Source organism: Oreochromis niloticus, linkage group LG23, assembly GCF_001858045.2.
Source record: "Oreochromis niloticus isolate F11D_XX linkage group LG23, O_niloticus_UMD_NMBU, whole genome shotgun sequence".
NCBI classification, from domain to species: domain Eukaryota; kingdom Metazoa; phylum Chordata; class Actinopteri; order Cichliformes; family Cichlidae; genus Oreochromis; species Oreochromis niloticus.
In genome coordinates this window covers 7,595,167-7,618,286 of record NC_031986.2, presented here as the reverse complement: position 1 = coordinate 7,618,286, position 23,120 = coordinate 7,595,167, and the positions used below count along the sequence as shown (strand labels likewise).

Below are 23,120 nucleotides of genomic sequence, written 5' to 3'. Positions count from 1 at the left end.
GCAAGTTAAGCCAACCAGCTTAGCTCTAGCCTCATAGCGAACATCCAAACACAACTTTAACTCAACTCAGACAAAAAAAAGATGGATTACTTTCTTGGATGGATTACATACTGAACAACTGAATTTGGTTGTTCAGTATGTTGATCAATTTAATTATTAGAAATCCTTTCAATCGTCTGTTTTTTTATTCCTCTTAAAATTCTACAACTCAGTACAGCTTTTTCTTTTTAGTGAAGATAAAAGAAGGTAGGAGCTGGAATATACTGAACTTAATTTTTTTTATTAAAGTTATTTCAATAGGGTATTGCAATGATTTGTCAAACTATGTGTGTTGACAGGTTTTCATATAAAAAATGGTTCCAACTCAATAAAAGCGCTGTGCTTAAATCTGTATCTTTCAGATTTACACACAGAAACCAGATCTCCCACAAGACTTCTTCCTAAGGAGCATCAAATTTGTCAAATTAGGCAGGACTCACATCCTATACATCATCTTTGATAACTCAGCTGCTCTGAACTTACAGTATCTGCCAGAGGTGAGACTGTCAACTGATGCTTTTTTCCCCTTCCTTTTTTATTTGAATGGTAGAGTTTAGCCATAAACACAGCCTGTGCATGAAGGACAACCGTTTCCCAGTAGTCGGGTGATTGCAGCTGCTGTCCCTCTCAGCAGTGCAGATGGCTCACTGCAGCTTGTCCTTGGAGTGGGGAGGTGTTGAAATGTTACAGATGTGGGTCAAATAGCATTTGGCAGTCATTTTTAGACTCTACTTCTTCCTGCTTGCAAGAACCAGATGGCTGCTGTTCATCATATGCAGCAAGCCGCTTTAGCCATTTAAAAATTTCTTTAAGGCAAAAAATTGTCTCACTGGTTGAGTTTAAACCCCATCAGGAACAACCAGTTTGATGATATCTGTTTTCAGATTTCAAAGCTAAAAACTGGGGTGAGTGGTTTCAGGGTGTGGCCAACGCGTTTGTGTTGATATGAATTAAAAGGGTAAACCAATGCTCATTTTACTAGTTGGCTGGGAAAAATCTAACTCTTTCTTTTTCCTTTTCTTTAACCTTAATCCAGGTGTTTCTGCTGTCTGTTTCCATGGTTACAGCAGGAACAGCCAGTAAGAGGAAGCATCATGTTAAAGATTTGCCAAAATGTAAATAAATAGGTTATAGGATGAACACCCTGAGGCATTTTCACCTTTAGTCACGTTTCTTCACAAAACCTTGACCGCTGCTCACAGGTGTTACTTTCACCCAGTGAGCACATTTCAACACCTGGCACCTTTGTTGAATACATCACTTGGCAGTAGATGAGAAACTAAGCATCGGAGGGTAGGGTTAAAACAAAATCATGACAATCTTATTTTCCTCTGGACTCCAACTTCATGTTCTGCCTCTCTAAAGAAACCCTTTATTTAAGCTGAGCTCCAAGGATTGGCTTTAGGATTGTTGCTAGACATATAGCTTCAGAATAAAGGCTGATGACGAAGGGCTTTGTTCTATACGCAAAAGAAGAGGTACCACACACTTACGTCAACAATATTTTTTAAGAAACTTGACTTGTTAGGAAAGCTATATGTGGGTTTATCATTGGGCACAGGTGTCTTGATGTAATTAAAAGCAAAACTGCAAATTTATTTTTTTTTATAATTTTTGAAAAAAATTGTTCTCATCCAGACAGAGGAAAACTTGAAATGGAGAGAGCTGAGGTTGGCCCTGACATTTGGCTCAAATGCTAAGTAAATAAATCCATTATCTAACAAATTGACTTGACTCATTCCATTAAGACTCGGTTTAGAGAGCTTTTTTAAAAAATCTATATCACTTAATTCCTTTAGCTCTGTTTTTGTTTTCTGATGCTCCTGTTTGACATTTTTTGGTCATCGAGATTTTTTTGCGTGTTTGTGTATGTGTCATGGAGTTTTGCTGTTTTGCAGTGAGTGGTGCGGTGCTGTGTGGGTGCTGAGAAGCGCTGGAAAAGACAGACCAAAGAAGTTTTTTCTCCATCGGAGCTGCAGCTGTTATATACACAAATATTAGGTGGTGCTGTGAGAGTTTTAGATTTAATACTACATGCTCATTACATTTTATTTAATTGTGGGTTCCTACTAAGAAATGTCCATATCAAACATAGAGTCTATTTACTGTAAAATGTTTAAAAAAAAAGAAGCAAAGCCTATTAATTTGTGTATCAGTCCTCCCTTCACTCCATTTAGAATTAATTTGCCAAAAAAAGCTGACTGATAACATTAGTGCATTAAAAAAATGTTATCAGACATTCAGTAGCATTTAAGAGAATTGTTTTTGCTACAGTAAACACAAAATATGATGTCGTGACAGCCATAATCAACACATACTAGGAGTCAAACTCCAAAAATTGTTACTTCAGTCCTCCTCTGACAGTATCATCTTCCCAGATGGTTCAGTCCAGTACCATCTGGAAAGATGTCCTTGGAAACTGTTTGTAAAAAGGGCATACGGTTTCAAAAAAACACACCACACATGATCAGATGAACCATCTGTCTGTAACCCTTTGTAATAACCATTACTCATACACTAATAAACTGAAAACTGAGGACTAAACTTTAGTAAATAGTTATTTTACTAATACAAAGCAGTGGGAAGAACACTAACACTCTTTTGTGTTTATGTCATTTGCTGTGCACTGTACTGTGACACATAATTTTGTACTTTTTTATTCTATTAACAATAGATAAGGTTTACATTTTGGTGACATCTGCATTTATTTGATTTGATTTTTATTATATTTATTATATTTTAGTTTGTATTTTTTGATTGTTCTCAGAGCCACTCCTCAATCCCAGCTTCTGGATTCAAAGCCACTGGGATCTGAAAGATACCCACAAGGGTTTGATTAGTGTTGGTAATGCATGTGTTACAGCAATTCTGGCAACAGTCTCACTGCTGGTGTATTTTAATTAGTGCTGTCAGCGTTAATCTCGTTAAAATGACGTTAACGCCATAACCGCATTAACGCCGCAAATCTTTATTAGTGAGTTAGCATGGATCGCCCCGTGCGTGGGGCTGCACGGTGTCAACGCATTAGCGCGGTTAGCTCGTTAACACGTTAGCGCCGTGCAGCCCCACGCACGGGGCGAGCCGTGCTAACTCGCTAACGGAGATTTGCCGTGTACAGTGAGTACAGTGAACATAAAAGTAAATAATAAGGTAAACTAAACATTAACCCTAGCAGCACTCAGCAAGCACTCAGTGTGAGCATGTTGTTACTTAGCAAATGATTATCTATCTAATAGACTAGCAGATTCGTTCATGTAAATGGGGATTCTTCTCAACACACTAAGGTTAATATGGAGTTCCACAGGGTACTGCGGTAGAACCAGTTTACACTTTATGCAGATGATACCCAACTTTATCTGTCTGTGAAGCCAGATAACACACACCAATAACTTAAACTCCAAGAATCTCTTCAACACATAAACACCTGGATGACATCTACTTTAATGCTTCTAAATTCATTATTTATGAATCTGTTATACTTGGCCTTAAAAATATTAGAAAAATTGTGTCTAACCAGTTATTTACTCTGGATAGCATTATCTTGGCCTCCAGTAACACTGTGAGGAGTCTGAGAGTCATTTTTGACCAGGATATTAATTTAGTGTGCATATTAATCAATTATGTTGGAGTGCTTTATTTAAATATCTCTAAAATTAGAAACATCCTGCCTCAGAGTTATGCTAAAAAAACTGATTTGTGCATTTATTAATTCTAGGCTGGACTACTATCATTCACTACTATCAGGTTGTCCAAAAATAAAACTCCCCGAAAAGCCTTCAGTTGATCCAAAACGCAGCAGCAAGAGTACTGACAGCGACTAGAAAGAGAGCAGATTTCTCCCATATTGGTTTCTCTTTATTGGCTCAGTGTTAAATCCAGTATTTAATTTAAAATCCCTCTCCTCACATACAAGGTCTTGAATAATCAGGCACCATCTTATCTCAAAGACCTCATGTTACCATATCACTACAATGGCACACTTCACTCTCAGACTGCTGACTTGCTTATTTAAAAGTAGAATGGAAGGCAGAGCTTTCCGTTTTCAGGTCCCTCTTCCGTGGATCCAGCTCCCAGTTTGGATTCGGAAGACAGAAATAATGTTTATATTTAGGGCTGGATCAGGTGACCCTGAATCCTCCCTTAGTTGTGCTGCAATAAATTTAGGCGGCTGGAGGCTTCACATATTGCACTGAGAATTTCTCCTTGTTTTACCTCTTTTCACTCAACGTGTTTATACATCACTCAAATTATTGTTAATCTCTGGTTCTCTTCCACAGTGTGTCTTTTGTCTCCTCTTCCTCCCATCACCCCCCAATCGGTCATGGCAGATAGCCACCCCTCCCTGAACCTGGTTGTGGTGGGGGTTTCTTCCTGTAAAAGGGAGTTTTTCCTCCCCGCTGTTGCCAAGTGCTTACTCATAGGGGTCGTCTGATTGTTGGAGTTTTTTTTGTATTACTGTAGGGTCATTAACTTACAATATAAAGTTGCCTTGAGGCGAATCAAGGCAACTTTATATTGTTGTTGTCATTTGGCGCTATATAAATAAATATGAACTGAATTGATTAGATTCCATTTCTCTAATGTCACACATAAAAAACAACCACATTGGCCACTGGTTCATAGCAGGGTTTTGTTTCTCTAGAACTACTATTTGGCTACAAGCGTATTCTTACAGGATAGATTCTCTTGTGAGCTTGTTAATCTTCCAAGATGTACCTCAAAAGGTAAAGTGTTCTTTTCTGCTGATTACACTTTGTTTTCTAATCAATATGCTTTGGTCTAAAGTGGAGAAAGAAAAAGCAAAAGGAAACCTCTGCAAAGTCTGCCCTTGTGTTGACACGCTTCAGTCAATCTGTAATGCCAAAAGGGTGTTTTGAGATTCTACCAACAAGGACTACGTGGCCTAGTTATGATTACCACTAAGGGGCTGACACCACAGGGCTGACACAAATACTCCTCTTGTCACCTCTTATTTACATGAGTTCCATTATGACGAGTGTGGCTATATATAAGAGATCATTACAAATGTCAAAGCAGAAATATAAGAACAGCGATCTATTTTTATATTCAAATTACACGTTTCACTATTGTATTAGGTTTTTCTTTAAAAGAAGACTTGTGTAGTTTTAAAAATGATAGGGGAACAGAGTAGAAAATGCTAGACAGGCTGATATGATAGTTACTAATCTTTACTCTAAACAAAAGCATTAATGATTTCCATATTACATCTGGACTAGATAATTAGCTGAAGCTTCTTAAATTTGAAAAAGTAATAATTGAGATTCTATTTATTAAAACTAGTTAAGTTTTAGAAAACTATCTTCACAGTATGCAGTTAAAATGCCACTTTGCTGGAAGTATATTCAGTTTCTTTTTTTGTTGTTTCACTGACATAAATTGCCCATTCGAACCCGAGCTAAAGGTAATGTTAGCTGTAGAGCTTCACACACAGTAATGATGAAACAGAGTGGATGAGACGGGCTGTTCCAGTGCAGCATGGAGTATTGAGTGATGGATTACAGTGTGTGCATACTACTCTGTAATTGGCATTTACTGGGTGACCTATAACTGATAAATTAACTGTTGGTCTTAAGTCGTTTCTGGACTTCTTTATAATTTTAAATATCATTTAAAATGATTATCAATGCAAACTTTTCTTGCAGCTTATACTTAAAAGGAAATGATAAAATGACAATAACTGTAATAATTTAAAATAACACACAAACACACACACTGGCTTAAAATAAGGAAGTTTCAAGTTTGGCTGACCTTCCAATCCACCCTGACCACCTCCCTACATGTGCTTTGTTTCTCCTGTAACTGTTGCTCCAGCCACTAGAGGGCACTGTGACGATTAAATCATCAAATGTTATCTCAAGCAAATAGCTAGAAAATATTGTGGATTACTTTTAGGTAAAAGGACACACAATCAGTTATTTAAAAGAACATTTATTTTCAAGCTCAGATGAAGATTAGGTTCCTTGGAAATGCATCTGACAGCCCACGGAGGCCTGCCATATTTCCATTGCAGTGCTCCTTGGATACTGAACATATGGGAGTTGAATGGTCAGCTGGGATATGCGCGCTTGCATGTACACATGAGAGTGTTTGCTGGGGTTGACAATCCGCGATGCATTTGTCATGCCAGCCAGGCCAAGCAGGCATAAAAGCCCTTTCTTCTTAATCGAGGCCCACAGGGTAACTCGGTAATACAGATGGGGCCCGTCATGCTCTTCTAAAAAGCAACACAAGGAGGAGGATGAGCAACATGAAGTGGAAGAAGAAATCATCTGGCCTCTGTGGATCACGTTTCTCTATTAAGAGGAGAAAACTGGGTTGGTAGATTCGAATAGATAGGTAGCTGTTGTACTTTCTTTCCATATTAATAAGAACATGGTTCTTCTGAACATTTTTCTCTTTGGGGGGATTAAAGAGGGCAAAGAAGCTCTGACTATAGAAAAAAGAACAGCGTCATGATTATAAATGCACCATCGCACATAAATCTGCCGTGCGTTGTTTGGTCATACGTCAGGTCAGCTCATCTTTTGCGAGGCTGTGCTTGTTCAAAGGCTCACTCTCACTTTCAAAGGGAGGAAAAATAAATGATTGAAGGGGGGGGCTGGAAGCACTGTAATGTAGCTCTTTCCTTTTTGCAGTGGTAAAGAATTCTATACTTGTCTATGTCAAGCATATCTTATGGAGAGTCTCAGTGTTGCTGTCTGCCATGATCAGCCACTGTGGTGTAAATTAAGGATAATTCCCTTGAGGTTGTCACACTTGCTTAGCTGTAATAGATCAGCTTCCCACCCAATGCTCCCCTTCCCCCGTTTCCTCTGTAAATGGATCTCACAGGAGGGACAGTGATGCTTGCTAACACCTTGATTACCTCCAGGTGTTTCTCCCTCACAGTCCAAAGACATGCAGATCACTCAGGCTGCAGGGTACAGTACATGGCCCAGAGGTTTAAACATTATTTATTTCTGTTTTTGTCTGCTGGTGGGGCACTGGAAGCATTTCCTGAAGGGCTTTCCCACTATATGCTGGAATACGCTCTTGTTACTCTGAATTAACAATGAATACATTGTGGTTATGTATTGTCTTGTACACCTTCAGTGCCAGCTTCCTCCAAATGGACAATAAAGATTTGATCCTAAGCCTGAACTTGGGCTCGATGCCCAATAAAGGTGCCAAATAAATTCAAAAGAAGCCCCCTGGGGACTTGAAAATGATTAAAAGCAAAAAATTAACATAAATATTTCTCTTTGAAGCACAAGTATTTATGTGGCCAAAATACTGTCTTCCACCAAAGAGATCATTCCCTCTAGCACCGCTTCCAGTTACTTTCTATTGAACCCAGCAGCTGTAAATGTGTGTGGTAGGCCAGTGAGGGATGGTACCTTATTGACTTATTGTGTACAGAGCATGCTGTGACTTTTATAGAAAAGAGAGACCGACTGAGCATCTTAATGAGCAAATCAGCTCTTTGTTAACAGTAAAGAGGCACATGGACCAGGCAAAAAACATGTCATTTCATGATTTTGTGTGGTGAAAGTCTTGCTCCTGTGTCTTACTGCGATTTTCCTGGACATCTTCAACTTCTGGACTCCTTTTGGCTAAAAGGGTATTTGAATTATTCCTTTGAACTGAGCAAATATATCAAAGATGCAGTACACAGGAGATATATCTTAAGAGAATCCCTTTCATGCTAGGGTTCGAAATATTTATCATGAACAGTACACATTTTCAGTAAAAGTATAAAAAGAGAATTTAAAAAGTCAAACAAAAGGTGGGTGGGCTTGAGTGGGTTTGCCTCCAAGCAGTCCTTTGGCCCTTTTAAGACGTTTATATTGGCTGTAAACAAGGCTACATGGTAGGAAAAAACTCATGATGAAGCTCTGCTTTTGGACACAACTGTTTTTAATTTAATGGCAACATCAGCAACCTGATTATAACTAGGGGGGATAACAAAATTAATAGTTCTTACCACCATTTTAATGATATATCAGTAATGAAGCTCAGAGATTCACAGATTATATATTTCAACAGTTTGTGGAATTTTGTGGAAAAAAGTCCTACATCATTGCGGATGTGGAGGTATTGTCTGCGTGGCAACACATATCATTCAGGAGAATACTGCAATGGGTACATCCACCGTAGCAGCGAGCATAAATGGACGAAGCTGAGTGATGATGTCACTGAATGAAAATTTAAAGGGTACCAGTGGTGGCTGAGGTCATGGTCCTATGGAAAAATATTAGAAAAAATAACCTTGGCACTTTCTTTCTTCCATGTTTTTCTCCTTCTCCTCATATGCCAGCACTTAACAAGTTGTTTTAAATTCAACAAGTGCTTAGCAGGATCTGACACTTGGAGTGGGTGATCAAAGTTTTCTTAAGCTCATCAGTGAAATTATCAAATGAGTAGGTTTCTATTGAATTACTATGGAGAAATACTACCAAACAGGATGTTTTGGAAAAATTATTATGGCTGCATACCATGGAGCACTGGAGCAAAAATCTCCCACAGTGATCCAACTCCCTCCCAAAAGGCTGCCGGGTTGGAGAGGTCAGATCCTGAAAGACTGGAGATGTGGTAGGTGGTGTTTTTTGGAGCAGATGCAAGAGCAGGTGTGGAAGTTTCAGATGAGGGAGCAGAAATCAACGTAGCATGGATAGAGTGAATCATGTTAAACATTTGCTTAAGGCACTGATTGGTAACCTCCTGCTGCTCACACAGAAAGCAGAGCCTGATCATGTTGGCCATGCAGCGTGCCTTGTTCAGACAGAGCTGTGCAGAGTCCATATGGCCAGATTGTTCTGTCATAGCCAAGTAAGGCAGTAATTGAGAGCACTCTAAAGTAAGACCAAGAACTGACAGTATGCAGCTTAAGGGTCAATTAACAGGAAACTCAAGATATACATAGAGCCTTACCAACAGGGATTCACAGGGGGTTTGGGGGTCATGTAAATAGGCAAACAGACTCATTCTTATCACTTTTCTCCTCTCCTGGAGCACTTAAAGCACTTTATACAGTCACTTTATTCACACAACCACTTTCTTCTATGCTTTTTCAGCTAACATTCACACACATTCATACTCCAATGGATGCATCGGACAGCAACTTGGGGTTAGTATCTTGCCTAGACTGGGGGAGCTGGGGGACCAGGGATCGAACCACTAAACTTCCAATCAGTAGATGCCCTACTCCAACTCCTGAGCTACAGCCACCCCAAGGGTCATGAGTTAGGGGCCACTATCTATCAGAAAAGAGAGGGAAATTAGAGAGGGTGCCAGCAGGTCTTTGACTGGTCTTTAGCCCTTTGTGACTTAGGCCTAACGTGCTCATGATGACACCCTTAAAATTCAGCAGAGCAAATGTTAATCACGCTCATCATCTTGGCTTAGCGTGAGATACTATCACTATCTGCTTATCTGAAAAGCAGCAGTAAAGATGCACTCTAGTTGAGACCTGTTGGAATGTCCTTAGTTAAAGCTCGCATAAAATGAAAGTAGGGCCAGAAATGAAGAACATAAAATCTCTGTAACAAAATCTTACTTAGTTGTTGAGGAGAGCTGGTGACAGTTGTCGCAGACATGCGTCAACATGGTTAGTTATGCTGGAGGAAAGGTCAGGGAATCAGATTCATTTAGGTGTACCCGCTGGAAACCATGAATGCCTCCATTAAAAAACTTATAGGTGGTGAGGTATTTCCTCTGCAAATGAACAGTTTGAAATCCTACTAGATACAAAGCAAGGGTATAACAAAAGATGAGTTGATGTATCATCTGTATAAAATTTGTATATATATCAAATGCTTCAGCACTATAATACAGTGCTGAAACTGAGCACTACTGTAGATAAATAGAGAGTCAAGATATAATCACAGAAAACATTTTCCTTGGTGTAGTAAGCTGAATTGCAGACCTCATCGAAATCTTGCTAATTTCAAAAAGTGCAACTGGCTTGTTGTCCCTCATTGTCCAGTTGGTGGAGCAGAACATGCTGTTGGACTTGAATCAACGCCTCCCGGCAGACCTTCGCCGGCTCAAACTGTTTGCGTCAGCGGGACGGTGCAGCAGGTCCCCCGGGGACAAAACACGCAGATGTGCACATATTTACACTCCCACATGTACTTGAATGTCTGCGACTCATATCAGCATCACGGAGCACACCAAAAACATATGACTGTGAGGAGGCTGATGATTTAACAACAGAGAAAGTCTTAAGCATCAACGAACAATAATGGAGAATAGAGCTGAAAGTAATGTAGGCCGCGGGTTCATTAAGTGGCTCGTTCTGCAACATGTGACAACTTACATTATTAGATTACATGCAAACTGTCATCTGCTTAGTGCTCTTAATTGATAGTGTGGCTGTCTGTGGATATATAAAAAAGAGTGAAAAGAAACGCTTCCAATTACTGCCCACTTCTTTAACTTAAGACTTTCTCTTCACTTGTCTTTTTAATCAGCTGGGGAGATTTAGCCTGAAATATATTTTCTTTGTCAGCATCAGCCTGCTTCATATTCTTCCTGTCTCAGACAATCACACCTTGAAGCTACTCACTGAAAAAAAAAGATATTCTTGGATAGTGAGCAGCATAGCTAATCGGGGATGGGGGTTAAGCAGTGTGCTTAAAGGCATTTTTTCTTATGGAAAGAACTGGTATAAATGTGGAAAGACAAACATCATTTTTGGACTTTTACAGTCAATAACACACTGAAGCTGACTTCGAATATTCACAGCAGCAGTGGTTCAGTGTAACACTGGAAACGTTCAATACCTGTGTACCACAGTGAAAATATGGGTTGCAATATAATGTTTTTTCTTGCTTATATTTAATGTCAAATGCTTCAAATATATTTATGAAACATGCTGTTTACATAACCAACAACTAAATTCTGAATCCAGAATTGAATTTAAAATCTTGCTCCTCACATACAAGGTCTTAAATAATCAGGCCCCATCTTATCTTAATGACCTTGTAGTACTATATCACCCTATTAGAGCACTTCGCTCTCACACTGCAGGCCTACTTGTTGTATTTAAAAGTAGAATGGGAGGCAGAGCCTTCAGTTTTCAGGCCCCTCTTCTGTGGAACCAGCTTCCAGTTTGGATTCGGGAGACAGACACTATCTCTACTTTTAAGATTAGGCTTAAAACTTTCCTTTTTGCTAAAGCATATAGTTAGGGCTGGACCAGGTGACCCTGAATCCTCCCTTAGTTATGCTGCAATAGACGCAGGCTGCCGGGGATTCCCATGATGCATTGAGTTTTTCCTTTCCAGTCACCTTTCTCACTCACTATGTGTTAATAGACCTCTCTGCATCGAATCATATCTGTTATTAATCTCTGTCTCTCTTCCACAGCATGTCTTTATCCTGTTTTCCTTCTCTCACCCCAACCAGTCGCAGCAGATGGCCCCGCCCCTCCCTGAGCCTGGTTCTGCCGGAGGTTTCTTCCTGTTAAAAGGGAGTTTTTCCTTCCCACTATCGCCAAAGTGCTTGCTCATAGGGGGTCATATGATTGTTGGGTTTTTCTCTGTACCTATGAAGCGCCTTGAGGCGACTTTTGTTGTGATTTGGCGCTATATAAATAAAATTGAATTGAATTGAAAATTGAATTGAAATTGAATTAAACAAGCAGATGCTTTGACTCATGTCAAAGCTGCAGTTTCCATGAGCTTAGCTCCAGCAAACCCAAAATGACTTGAATCCATAACAGCTGTCAGCACTTTTATGTTTTACAGTTACTAAAGTCTGGTATTTAGAATAAAGTCAAAAATATTTATTTCTTATAAAGTTTCAAATATATATTTTTTTTAACTTTCCTGATTTAAATTCAAAGTCAGTTTCTACAGTAGTAAACACTGACTTCATTATCCATCTGTGCCAAATCAAATATGCGGATCCATCCACAGCGGTGACCCTGTGGGAAATAAGAGAGCAGCTGAAAGCACCGCAGTCCTGGGCATAGATGTTTACCACAGCTATATAAAGGGGGTGACCTTTCTTGTGTACCGAATACGGCATACTTGGTAGCCCTGTAGCAGTGATGACAAGATGTTAAATTGCACCATAGGTTGAGGCAAATGTGTGAATTATTGAACAGAGAGAATTTGAAGGTTTCAACCCCCCCCCCAAAAAAAGGAAAACGAACTTGTAAAAAATATGAGTGAAACATGAAACTGCTTCTCAAATCATGGTTGAGCCTCTAAAAATTGGGAGGCGGTGTATAAAAACTACAGTAATTCCTAAATGGTGAATGCAATAATTTATCTAAACCCCTTGTATTGTAAAGCTGAAAATCTCCACTGTTATGGTGTTTAAAATAAATAGATACAATTTTTTAAAATTGTGCCTTTTTTCAAATATTTAGGTGCCCAACTGTAGATATTAAGAGGTTAGTTGGTGCACTGTTGAAAATGAAGTAGTAGGCATTTTAAAGTATGTTTTGATTGTTTCATATTTTATATTCTTTATATTCAGAAATGTTTGAACTATGTGAGAATATGATGAGGACAACATCTGTGCCAAACATAGAATTCAAGAAGCGTCTAAAGTAAGAGTACAGACGCATTTCAAACTGTCCCACGTTTCAACAGATGCACGACTGAGATTCTGACAACCACACGATTCATCGTAAAACAACGTGATACCCATTTATAGGTTCAGGTACAGGATACTAAATATGGCTGAAAGAGTTTGTTTGACATTTTTTAAGTTTACAGTTCAATTCAATTTTATTTATATAGTGCCAAATCACAACAGCGGTTGCCTCAAGGGGCTTTATACTGTAGGTGAAAGGAGAAAAGCCCAACAATTAAATGATGACGCCCCTATGAGCAAGCACTTGGCGACAGTGGGATGGAAAAACTCTTTTTTTGCAGGAAGAAACCTGCTTTAGAGCCAGGCTCAGGGAGGGGTGGCCATCTGCTGTGACTAGTTGGGAGTCGAGATGGACTATTTAAGGAAATGTTAGTTTCCTTAAGACCTACTAAAGGAATTGCATTTTGTTTTTTTTTTCTTTTTCTTTATTGGATAGTGGATTAGTGAAGATTAGACAGGAAAGCGACGAAAGAGCACTGGAAGACAGCAGCAAAGGGCTGAGGGTAAGGCTTGAACCTGGGCAGCTCTGTTTTAGGCATATAGCCATATGGTTCAACCAGTGTACTAAACTGGTGTCCAACATTGCGTGATTATCTGTTTGAAGCCACCATCTGTGCATATGGACTATTAAACGTCAACTTTAATAGAACAGGCACACTTTGCTCTGTCAGTTCAGTTCTCTAATGTACTGACCTCAGACCAGCTTTCCCTTGTTCTCTCGCTGCACTTCAATGCTGCGGTCTGATAATGTGAAACACTGCAACTTTGGCCATTATTCTACTCTCACCAGGGAAATGGCTGCTGTAAGATAACAGTGCCAGCAGACCGAGTGCAAAATGGATATAAATAATAAATGTGAGTAAAAGGAGTACAAATATGTATAAGGCATTAATTAACAGTGATAAACCGTACCAGTGATTGATGCTGGACTGTGTTATGATACCTTTCAGATATCCTGCTCATGCATTCAGTGTAAAATACTCAAAGCCAAACACTGAGCTGAATAAGTGCTTTGCAGCTACTATATTGTTTGGGCCACAGGTGAAAGTACAAGTCACAGCTGTGAACATTAAGCACCTGATACATGCTTATTATGAACTGATTTCCTTTGGTTCGCTTAATATGGTTACAGCATTAAAGTGCATTATATCAGTGATGAAGTGGAGGCTAACTTTTTTACTACCTTTTTTATACCGAAACCACAAGCACTGCTCATCTTTACAATAATAGCTCCTTAATGTATCGACACATGAATCATTGCTTTGCTTACTTTTTTGTTCCCAGCCAATAACTCCCCTCCCTACACTGCCCTGTGAACACTCACAAACCCCTGATTTGTGGCCATTAACAGCTGTTTTATAGGCTCTACATCAGCATATGCCAGAGCCAGATTAATCTCCCAGTGAGTCTAAAATATGAAGCTACGACTGGATTCCTCACAACACTAAGCACGTTTCCTTTTTTTGTCAAACGCCAAGAAACCCACTACTGCACATGTCAAATGATGATTTGTTGGTCCATTAATCAAATGATAATCATTTGTGAACAATTTTGATAACTCATTATGTTTTTTTTGCTAACTTCTCCAACCTCCATGATAGTGACGATTTCATGTGTTAAATTTCCTGGAACATTTCACTGTTTTAATTAATAAGCACTGAAACATTCTTAAAGACAAATCATGATCATGATCTTGCAAACAGAAAAGACAAAGAGATGGAGGGTTCCTCACAGTTTGCGTGTTTCTTCAGTGGTGCAAATGTCACGCACGGTTGGGTTTATGATTTACTAAACTGTGGTATGCAAACCTTTTTACTTTTGGTGTGAATGAAATATGCATAAAAAGACTTTTAAAATGATTTTCCCACCCTCTACCCCTCTTTCGTATGACTGCCACACTTAATGTTACTGGGCTACAGCACTGATAATCTTATAATACCCAGTAAGACTGGATAGGACCAGTGATGGAACCTAATTTACTCAAGCACCTAAAGTACCGTTTTAATGTACTTTTTCATTATTTAAATATTTCTATGTTATGCTGCTTTTTTAATATAACACTATTAAAAAAACTTTATTTTCTGATTTTAAAATATAAATCAACCAATATATAATGATTCTGTATTATTATGGGCAAAGCTACCTAGCAGTAAAAAGGTAACTGAGTCATCCTTATCTGCAACATTAAAAGTTATATATACATTAATAAATTACTAATTAGAATTTAATAATGAAATAAATGCAATAGAGTACTTTAACTGCATTCACTGGGCCCTCTTTAGGTACACCTATTCAATTGCTTATTAGTGCAAATAAATCAGCCAATTACATGGCAGCAACTCAGCGCATTTAGGCATGTAGGCCAGTTCATCTGCTCAAGTTCAAATCGAGCATCAGATTGAGGAAGAAATATGATTTAAGTGACTTATGTGGCATGGTTCAGACTGCTGACTGGTATTTTCCTGCATAGCCTCTCTAGGATTTACAGTTAATGGACCAACAAAGGAGAAAATATCCAGTGAGGTCTTCTATATCTACAGACGGTATGTACAATATGAATCCTCGACAGATCAAACCCTGGCAGAAGGGGTTACATGAATAGGATGAGGGACCTATGGATATATATCTATCTATATCTATATCTATATAGATATAGATATATATATATAAGAAAAAACAAACAAACACCCATCTCGCCCCTGCGGGCGGTTTATCCTTCAAGCTCGGGTCCTCTACCAGAGGCCTGGGAGCTTGAGGGTCCTGCGCAGTATCTTAGCTGTTCCCAGGACTGCGCTCTTCTGGACAGAGATCTCCGATGTTGTTCCCGGGATCTGCTGGAGCCACTCGCCTAGCTTGGGAGTCACCGCACCTAGTGCTCCGATTACCACGGGGACCACCGTCACCTTCACCCTCCACATCCTCTCGAGCTCTTCTCTGAGCCCTTGGTATTTCTCCAGCTTCTCGTGTTCCTTCTTCCTGATATTGCTGTCATTCGGAACCGCTACATCGATCACTACAGCCGTCTTCTTCTGTTTGTCTACCACCACTATGTCCGGTTGGTTAGCCACCACCATTATGTCCGTCTGCATCTGGAAGTCCCACAGGATCTTAGCTCGGTCATTCTCCATCACCCTTGGGGGCATCTCCCATTTTGACCTCGGGACTTCCAGGTTATACTCGGCACAGATGTTCCTGTACACTATGCCGGCCACTTGGTTATGGCGTTCCATGTATGCCTTGCCTGCTAGCATCTTGCACCCTGCTGTTATGTGCTGGATTGTCTCTGGGGCATCTTTACACAGCCTGCACCTGGGGTCTTGCCTGGTGTGATAGACCCCAGCCTCTATGGATCTTGTACTCAGAGCTTGTTCTTGTGCTGCCATGATTAGTGCCTCTGTGCTGTCTTTCAGTCCAGCTTTGTCCAGCCACTGGTAGGATTTCTGGATATTGTCACGGCTGCGGGGGCAGACGTGTGGTGAGTGAGAGACAGGATCCAGACACAGGCACTGGCTTGGATGTGAGCGAGCTTTTATTAACACAACGGTGGCACAAACAGAAACATGGCGAGCAAAAACAAAACCTAAAGGTGACCTACACTGGGAGTGACTAACAGAACGAACCTGAACGGATGACTCTAGGAGGAACACGCATGGAAGTAACACAGACGGACTAGCAACAGACAGGAGAACACACAGGGCTTAAATACACACACCAGTAATCAGGGAATGAGAAACAGGAGGGCAACACAGCTGGGAGAAATCAGAGCTGACGGGACAGGGGAAACGTAAACTGAACACACTCATAACAGACGGAGACCTTCACAATAAAACAGGAAACTTAAACACAGAACCAGACAAGACACTGAACTAAACAGACAGATTCACAAACAGACAGTGTGACACCATGGACAGACGGAGGGAACACAGAGAAGTGGGGGCAGGCAGGCAAAGAACAGAAACCTAACAAATGGCAAATCACAACAGAATACATACTTGGAATGAACAAAAGCATAAGGAAACACAAAACACTGAGTCGGCAGGCTCAGGACCGTGACAGATATCAGCCACCTCCTCTATCTGCCGGTGGTACATACCATGCAGGGGCCTGTCCTTCCATGATGGTTCCTCGCCTTCCTCCTCTTTCTTGGGTTTCTGCTGCCTGAGGTATTCACTGAGCACGCTGTCAGTTGGGGCCATCTTCGTGATGTATTCGTGGATGTTTCTTGTCTCATCCTGGACTGTGGTGCTGACACTCACCAGTCCCCGGCCCCCTTCCTTCCGCTTAGCGTACAGCCTCAGGATGCTGGACTTGGGGTGAAACCCTCCATGCATGGTCAGGAGCTTTCTTGTCTTTATGTCAGTGGCTTCTATCTCCTCCTTTGGCCAGCCTATTACCCCAGCAGGGTACCTGATCACGGGCAGGGCGTAGGTGTTGATGGCCTGGATCTTGTTCTTACCGTTCAGCTGACTCCTCAGGACTTGCCTGACCCTCTGCAGGTACTTGGTGGTTGCAGCTTTCCTAGCGGCCTCTTCATGGTTCCCATTCGCTTGCGGGATCCCCAGGTACTTGTAACTGTCCTCTATGTCTGCAATGTTGCCTTCTGGTAGTTCAATCCCCTCAGTTCTGACTACCTTCCCTCTCTTTGTTACCATCCGACCACACTTCTCCAGTCCGAATGACATTCCGATGTCATTGCTGTATAGTGTATCAGTGAATCGATGTCTCGTTCACTCTTGGCATACAGCTTGATGTCATCCATGTACAGGAGGTGGCTGACAACTGCTCCGTTCCGTAGTCGGTATCCGTAGCCAGTCTTGTTAATGATCTCACTGAGGGGGTTCAGGCCTATGCAGAACAGCAGTGGGGACAGAGCATCTCCTTGGTAGATCCCGCACTTGATGGTGACTTGTGTTATGGGCTTGGAGTTGGCCTCTAGTGTTGTACGCCACATCCCCATTGAGTTCCTGATGAAGGCTCTTAGGGTCCTGTTGATCTTGTACAATTCTAGGCATTCCAGTATCCAACTGTGGGGCATTGAGTCATAGGCCTTCTTGTAATCAATCCAGGCTGTGCACAGGTTGGTCAGTCTGGTCTTGCAGTCTCGGCTGACTGTTCTGTCTACCAGTAGCTGGTGTTTTGCGCCTCTGGTATTCTTGCCAATCCCTTTCTGTGCCCCGCTCATGTATTGACCCATGTGCCTGTTCATCTTAGCCGATATGATGCCTGACAGGAGCTTCCATGTAGTACTGAGGCAGGTTATTGGTCGGTAGTTGGATGGGACCGGTCTCTTCTTGGGGTCCTTGGGGATCAGGACCGTCCGACCTTCGGTTAGCCATTCCAGGTGTCTCTCGTTAACGAGCAGCTGGTTCATTTGTGCTGCCAGGCGCTCGTGGAGTGCAGTCAGCTTCTTCAGCCAGTAGGCGTGAACCATGTCGGGCCCTGGTGCTGTCCAACTCTTCATACTGGAGACCCTTTCTTGGATGTCTGCCACTGTGATGGTTACTGGACCCTGTTCAGGGAGGTTGCTATGGTCTGCCCTCAGATCCACTAGCCACTGAGTATTGCCGTTATGGGTTGCATCTTTCTCCCATATGCTCTTCCAGTATTGCTCCGTCTCCTGCCTTCTATCTCTCTGGTGTACCTCCTCAAGCGGGTGGCCAAGGCTGTGAGTCTTTGCTTGGCAGTTTCCAAGGCCTCAGGTATGGACAGGTTGCTGTATTTCTTATGCACCTTCTTTGTCGCGCCTTTCTGCAACTCCGTTAGTTGGCTAACCTCCCTCCGTGCTACTTTGATCTTGCCCTCTAGCCTCCAAATCCCCCGGATTTGGAGGATATATATATATATATATGGATATATATGGATATATATATGTATGTATATATATATATATATATGGATATATATATATATATCCATAGGTCCCTCATCCTATTCATGTAACCCCTTCTGCCAGGGTTTGATCTGTCCATTCATCCATCCATCCATCCATCCATTCGCTTCCGCGTATCCTTTTCAGGGTTGTGGGGGGCGCTGGAGCCTATCCCAGCTGTCATAGGGCAAGAGGCGGGGTACACCCTGGACAGGTCACCAGTCTGTCTCAGGGCTAACACATAGAGACAGACAACCATTCACACTCACATTCACTTCCACATTCACACCTATGGGCAATTTAGATTGACCAATTAACCTATCCCCACTAACTGCATGTCTTTGGACTGTGGGAGGAAGCTGGAGTACCCGGGGAGAACCCACGCAAACACGGGGAGAACATGCAAACTCCACACAGAAAGACCCCGGCCTGATGATGGAATTGGACTCAGGACCTTCTTGCTGTGCGGCAACAGTGCTAACCACCGTGCCTATATATATATATCTATATCTATCTGTCTATCTATCTATATATATGTATATATATTTGTTATTGCCTCAAAATACAATAAAAACAGCGGCAGGTTCCAAATCCTTATAACATGTTGGTCACAATCCTGCAAAAAAAATAATTCAAACCCACTATTACACCATCTCACAGGGCTAGAGGTACAAGAGCTCTCACACGTGCTCTGTGCTTAACCTCGCAATATGTGCTGTAACCAAAACAGCTCAAACGGCATTCACACTATTGTCTAAAAGAGGCTGTGCAGTTGTTGCATTCAGTGGCCCTCAAAAGGTAGAACATTATTTTTTGTGCGATGCAGTGAAGTGTGAAGTTCGTGTGTCCCGTCTATATGCCAGCACACAAGTGAATTGCTACAGTTTGGCAGAGAGAAGCATGGGAAACATGTACAAGCTTGTTTGAGTGGATTGAATTAAACCATGAAAGAGATTAATCTTTTTTTATTTTTAGACACATTAAAGGGTGTGCTGACATTTTTACAAGTCTGTCTTAAAGAAAAAAAACATTTCAGATGACGACGAGTGAAATGGACAGATTTTGTTTCCTGTCCCTTAAACAGAAATAACAGAAGTGTTCTCTTTATAGCCAGCATTAGCAGAAGAGGCTCTATTGGCAAAGAGCTGAATGTGATGAATGCAATCATCACAGTACTTCAAGCTACCAAAAAATGAGAAATCAATTCTTGTTCAAACCAATATTTAGCAATTTAATTATCATCAGTCATTTGGTCAAGGGGATCATTTAAGTAAATTTTTATTTGGCATTGATGAGTATTTTGCCAAAACAAGACTAAGATTCTACAGATTCATAAGCTAAAGGTTCATGCTGGAATGCTAACATGCTAATTTCTACTCACTGTTGAAGCATATTAGCAAGCCAAATGTAACACCCTTTTCAATAGTTGGGATACAGATTTTAATAATTACATGAGTACCAACTGCTAAGGTTCGACTGCTGGAGCAAAGTGGATGAATGAGTTTGAGGAACTTTTATTCATTTGTATTTTTGTCAAGGTCAACACAACCTGTCAATTTCAACATGAATAATAACTTACATATACAATAAAAAAACAATAGCATTACATAAAAGGAAAAATGGGCCCAAATAATGGAAAACAATAAACAAAACATACCTCCGGGGGATTTGACTCAGTGTCTCTACGTCAGCCCACACCTTTTAGTTGAGTGAGTCCAGCAGTGAAGTCTCTCCTTGCAGGATGTGCAGAGGAACAATGAAATGTAGAATTTGTAAATTTCAAAGCCCATCCAAAGAATTTCAATTTATTTTGAGATCATACATGTCAACGAATCCTGGTGGGGTGGCTCATTGATGACCAGGTCATCAATGAGTTATACATCAAAAAAATGTTCAAAACTTGTTAGAGTAACATTAAAAAAATCTGCTGTTTTGACATTCATACATACGTTCTTTCTTATCTTTTCTTCATACATACTAGCAACAGCAATAGCTGCTATAGCCATTAGCACATCATTGTTGATGGCTTAGCTTGTTTCTGAACAAGAATGTTGAGAAGGTAACTCACCCAGAAGAGTCCCAGCAATTAAAAAACTCTCCTCCAACTAAACAACGGTTGCCTGACAGTTTGTTTTCATAGCTTCCTCAGCAAAATCCAACTAAAGAAGGCAAACACGTTTCTCTCTTGGGGCTCCCACTCTATATATTTCACAGATCATCAGGTTTGTGAAGTATATAGATTATACCTCATCAAAATAATTTTACTTAATAAAACTTTTTAATTAACGCAGCATTTCAACCTCACTCACAATAGAATGAAACCCTTAATAACTCTCTAGGGTTACTCAAAATTTTGCTAATTAGCATTCAGGCATTTTTCAAAGCACACATGGGAAATCAAAGTATTGTACAAACTGAAAATTCGATCTGTTGATGCCAATAAGTGACAAGGTAGAGGTTTGCCAAAGTAGCATAGTTTGTCCTGAGTAGGATCTTAAAATCTGAAGCAAATCAGCGAGCCATGTAACAGCTGAGATACTTTACTTAAAAAAATATTCTACTCACTCAGAGTCTAAGTACCACATGAGACGTCCATCCATTCATTAATGTCTCTTAATGTCTTTAAACACTTATCCACTTCAGGGTCAATGGGGGCTGGAGTCTATCTCAGGGGACAATGGTCAAGAGGCAGGGTACACTCTCGACAGGCTGCCAGTCGTCACAGGCCTAAAAAAGAGATAAAGAAAATCATTCACACCTTTGGTCAATTTAGAATCACCACTTAACCTAACAAGCATATCTTTGGACTGTGGGAGGAAGCCGGAGCACCCAGAGAGAAATTTCCACATTTATACTGCAGGAGCGACTTCTATTATCATTGTGCATTACAGGCAAAAAATATCTCAGTCTGTCTGATACAGTGATCTCACTGTATCAGACAGACTTTACCTGGTTCTTAGTGTCATCCATCCATTCTCTTCTGCTTGGGCTGGACCCTAACCTAGCTTCCATATGGCAAAAGGCGGGGTACAACCTGGACAGGTCGCGAATCTAACCCAGGGCTGACACAGAGAGACAGACTGTTAGTATCATGCTGTTTAATTTTTGTTGGCCATTAGCTGAGGTGGGAAGTAAATATTTTTTAGACAAAAAATAGCTCTATAACTCTACACTATTTGAATATACACATCCCTAATTTCTATATAACTAGTCTAAACTAAAACATTGGGTCATTTTGTCAGACTATACAACTTAGCTAACTGGCAAATCAGTAAATGTTAACCCTAAAATAATTTCACATCCAAAGTTACATGAATGCTTTATTATTGTTTTGAACACATATCATATAATGTTATTTTCCTTCAAAATTTCAGCTTGTCTCAACGTCATAAGTGGCCCGTTTAATGGATTCCTGAATGCTGCAAAGCTGAGAAAACAACACTGATCACTTCATTGGAGCTGAAAGAATGTGGACCACTTTTTGCTCCCACTGGTGCTTTGGTCCTTCTTTGTTCATGAGAATGGAAGCAGCATTTGGGCCCATAAATTCCCAGTTACATCAAGTTAGAACAAGCGGATAGCAGTGGAAGCCCCATGGAAAAGATTTTTTTTTAATTCACTTTATGTTGAAACCAGGTCACCACGTATGGAGTTAAGACGAAAATCCATAGAGAATATTGAATGAAACACAAGATTAATTTTTAATTTAACATTTGTTCACTAACATGAACCATCCATCCATGTATTTTACTTCTGCTTATTCAAAGTTGCATCCTGACTGAAGAAACATCCTATTCCCCAGCAATCCTGTACAGTTCCTCTTGGAGTATCCTCAAAGACACTCCTGGGTCAGATGAGGCAAGTCCTCGTCTACTATTAGTCATTGCAATGGCTCTGCTGTCTTACAATCAGAGATTGTCTTCTTTTTTTCTTAATCATTCTACAATGTATCTTTTGTCCTGTCTTACCCCCATCACTCCAACTGGTCACAGCAGACGACTGCCCCTCCCTGAGCCTGGTTCTGCCAGAGTTTTCTTGAGGTTAAAAGGGCGCTTTTCCTTCTCACTGTTGCCAAGCACTTCCTCATTGTTGGGGTTTTTCCTCTATTATTGTAGGGTTTACCATAGAATAAAAAACGAGTTGACCGCCAACTGTTTTGGAGATTTGAGCCCCAGCGACCCAGGTATCGGGGGGCACAAGGGGCGAGATTCCGTAATCGGCTGTAACTTGAAGTCGTATTTATAGAAACCTCTGAATCTCACCTAAAAGCTCATATAAACCATTTCTACAACCACCAAACACACACACACACTCAACCAGTTTTTGCTTTGTGCAATTGTTTCAAATGTTGTCGCCAAGCAAAATAACCCAAGATCCTATGTACTGCCTGGAAAATGCTATTAATTGCCATGGTAACACCAGAGCTGCTCCAGGAAACACAGTGGAGCTGTTCTGACTTTAAGGGTGTAAGTCTTTCTCCTCTAGGTAAACGATGGATGGCTTTGCCTTCATTGAAAAGGAAATAGATTCATTTTATTTGCCCAGGTGACAAAGTGAATGATGACAACTATTGTTTGCAACTTGATTATATATTTGATTCTGG

General features: G+C 40.7%; 1 protein-coding gene and 2 long non-coding RNA genes across 5 annotated transcripts in view; 2 read left to right on the top strand and 1 right to left on the bottom strand.

The window, feature by feature from the left end:
- The window catches only part of LOC100689728 (gamma-aminobutyric acid receptor subunit gamma-3), a 147,878-nt gene that overhangs the window by 31,397 nt on the left and 93,361 nt on the right, over positions 1–23,120 (top strand). The gene's annotated exons all lie outside the window — the stretch shown is intronic.
- Positions 258–2,583, top strand: LOC112843828 (uncharacterized). Its single transcript, XR_003216351.1, has 2 exons — positions 258–536; positions 1,938–2,583. It is a non-coding gene; the product is annotated as an uncharacterized LOC112843828 (long non-coding RNA).
- Positions 19,951–21,603, bottom strand: LOC112843827 (uncharacterized). Its single transcript, XR_003216350.1, has 3 exons — positions 21,467–21,603; positions 21,083–21,244; positions 19,951–20,250 (listed from the first exon to the last, which is right to left on the bottom strand). It is a non-coding gene; the product is annotated as an uncharacterized LOC112843827 (long non-coding RNA).